The sequence below is a fragment of the Triticum dicoccoides genome, chromosome 4B (assembly GCF_002162155.2).
Source record: "Triticum dicoccoides isolate Atlit2015 ecotype Zavitan chromosome 4B, WEW_v2.0, whole genome shotgun sequence".
In the NCBI taxonomy this organism is placed as follows: domain Eukaryota; kingdom Viridiplantae; phylum Streptophyta; class Magnoliopsida; order Poales; family Poaceae; genus Triticum; species Triticum dicoccoides.
In genome coordinates this window covers 11,550,179-11,553,588 of record NC_041387.1, presented here as the reverse complement: position 1 = coordinate 11,553,588, position 3,410 = coordinate 11,550,179, and positions in this window count along the sequence as shown.

Sequence of the window (3,410 nt, the reverse complement as noted above, 5' to 3'; positions counted from 1 at the left end):
CTGCGCGACTCGGAGTCGCCTCCATCATCACCAAGGTAGTGGAAGAGGCCCTCGTGCGCGTGCTGCGCAGCAAGGAGGGGGACTATTTTTAACAAGTTCTATATGTTACATTCAAATCATATGATTTTAAGTTCAACTATTTTTTATAAAAATAAACAAAAAGTAGGCGAGGTACCACACAGATCTCCTGTCACGCAAATTCAAACGAGAAGTACAAAAATATGGATCTTCAATGATTGCCGCACATTCATGCCATTCTTCCCACTCTAGGGCGGACACCCCTCGACGACATGGATGCCGGTCAGACCAACGTGACCGAGAACCCTACTTTGGTTGTTGCGCGCAATGAAGCGGTGTTGGCCCGCTTGCCCCTGCTATTTAAGGCATGTGACCGAGAACCCTACTCCGGTCGTCGTCGCCGCCTCTCCAACGCGTCTAGTGGGAGTCACTATCGTTGCCTCTCGTCTACGTCAAGAAGGAGTTGGCGACGCCACCGCGCAACCGTGTTGTCAGAATTGGTCGCATCGCGGAGGTGAAGGCGGAGCCACCCTCCTACCCGTTCAAGATGAACACGAGTGCCGGACCATTTTCGGCACAACGTCAGACATCGTGCCAGACTAGGTGGTGCCGAGGGCCGGTCCAGGACCACCGTGGAGACATCATCGCGGTGCCGGCGCTGCCCTTCGACAGCGACATCGGCGATATGTACAACGACCAATGTGCTGCCAACCAGGGCGTTCATGCGAACGAGGTCAACGTCCGGTACCTCGCTTAGTTTTAGTTTAGTTTTCTTAAATACTCCGGTTTGAATGTAATATAAAAAAACTTTGCAATATAAAATATAGAACTTCTTAATCATAGGGCATGCGTACGTTTAGTCTACTTGTTGCTATTAAAATTTATTCTTAATTACTACCAGCAATTATTCTAAATGTATTTGTACTGTGGAGAGTACTTAGTGCATAGCTTGTTGCATGTACACGTAAAACTACGAGTGTGGGTTCCTAAATACTGCCAAGTGTTGGCTGGTTTCCCATGGATCAATCCCCTCTATTGGATGTTGAATGGACGCTGGATTGTTGGCCGGATGCCTGATACCAGTCCGACACAACTACACGATGTCAATTTCGCAGCCACTTTGCCTTTTTTTTTCTATTTTCGGGAGACAGTCACTTTGCCATTGAATAAACCATTTTCTTAGAGATATCATGGTTTCAAAAAAAGAAAAAAATTACACCTTAGTAACTATTGGGCCGATTATTGTCAGTGCACTGATTTGTTTAGTTTTTTTTGTTCCATTCACTTTTCAGTGCCATGCCCCCGCCGCCGGCGCTGGCGGACGGGGAGTCGCAACCGTCGCCCTGCTCCACGACGCTGGCATCGCTACAGCGCTTGACGGATGAGGACGGGGAGGCGCCCGCGCCTGCACCGCCGTGTTGCTGCTGGTGGTGCCCCAGCTTGCCGCGCTCGAACTGTTCCAGCGCGATCCTGACCTTCTCGATCGTGCACACGCTGTGGTACGTGGTCGTGGTGGCGCAGTCCGCAGCCGGCGCCATCGTCGGCAACGGTGCCATGGCGGTGTCGGAGGAGGGGAAGAGATTGAGGCCCCCCCGGCCAACGGGTGTGGGCTCAGGTGATTCTGCACGGGCGGCTTGCCGTTGCCGGGCTGCACGCAGGGTTAAAAATTTCAACGAAATTTCGGTGAAATTTCCGAAATTTAGCATATTTTAGTGGGGGGCTGAAATATTATCAACACCAAAATTTCGATGCAGATTCAAACAGTTTTTCAAATGAATTTAAGTTATTTTAGAATTTAATAAAATTAAGCTAAATTTGAAATAGGAAAAATCCGAAATAGCGAAATTTCCGAAATTTCGCATATTTCGATAGGCTCCGAAATTATTTTGTTTTCGAAATTAGAAACCTTGGCAGGCACGCAAAGAAATCACCACAGTCAGTAAAAGATTAATGCTTGCATGGTTGAGATTTTAATGACCATGTCGTGAAGACTTTAAGTGAGGCTACATTATTGGGCAAGATCTGAACTTGCCGGTGGAACATGGCAGACAGACGAAGATGAATTAACTACGTACGAACAATCTACTCCACCTATAGAGAACAATTGCTACTACTAGTACTCACTGTACGACAGATACTCGAGATATAAAAATGCTTACAATACGTAGTAGGAGTAGTCTATTTTGGTCAACAATTCATGCATATCCCTCCCACGGTAAAGAAAGACCAAGTCGGAAAAGGCTCCTGCACATAGGAATCGCGTAGCCTCAAGCTCAAAGTTCACCTCACACTCTTGTATGACAAAGCCCACAAATGGTAACCACTTACTACTGCTCCGCTGTCAAATTTGCTGACCAAACTAGTTCGGCGCGGATGGATATTACGGGAATATATCTGGTGCTCCCGGAGCACCTAAGCCCAGATGCTCCCGCGTGAGCTTGTCCGTCGGATCTCAGATCCAAGAGCTCCCAGCAAATGTCAGACATTTTTCTGAAAAACCTTTGAGAAGTTCGTAAATTGCGTGTAGATATAACAGCTCATCAGATCCGTTGGATCTCATATCCAACGGCTCGAAAGCCCGTAGCACCGGTAGCACTAGTGCCCCAGGAGCACATGATACTTTCCCTGGATATTACTCCACTAGGAGACTAATCAAGCCATTGACTGACAAATTGGAAGTCTTAATTAACCACTAGAGTGCGTACGGTCCGGTCCAATCCCAATTGAGCAGGGAAGAGGAAGAAGCAAAAGCCAACACGCGAAGAGAGAAAATAGAGCGTGGGTCGTCGGCGGTGGCGGGCGCCTGGCAGCCGCCGAGGAAGCCCCGGGTGACGAGCTCCGGCGCCATGGCCCCGCCGTCCGCCGCGCGGGACATCATGAACCCGACCACCTCGGCGACCATCTAGCACGCCACCTCTGCCTAGCCAGCCACGCAGCAGCGGCTCAAGAGAGGAAGAAGAGGCGAGTGGATCGATCAAGGTGGTCGGTTAGAGATGAGGAGGAAGAGGAAGGAGCGTCAATGGAGGTTGCGAAGGAGACGCGGGGGGAGGAGGAGATGGATAAATGGAAGGGGAAGGGGAGGGGAAACAGGGGAGGTTTTGGACGCACGTATGGGCGCAATTATATTAGGGTTCACACCACACTGCTCACCATTGATTGATGGCCTCTCTCATCACTCATCAAGCCTCCCTCTAATTATTTCTCTCGTCTCTCCTCAAGAGTGGGTGTGAGGATTATAGGAGTATTAGAGTTCATTACATTATGTACGTACCCCGCGTGGTGGCGTAAACATTTATAGAAGATCAAGTGGAAGTGGAGTGGAAGCACGGGTTCGTGTGGGGATTCGGTGGGCCCACGCTCCAAGGTATCAACTTTCGGATTGGTTAACAATG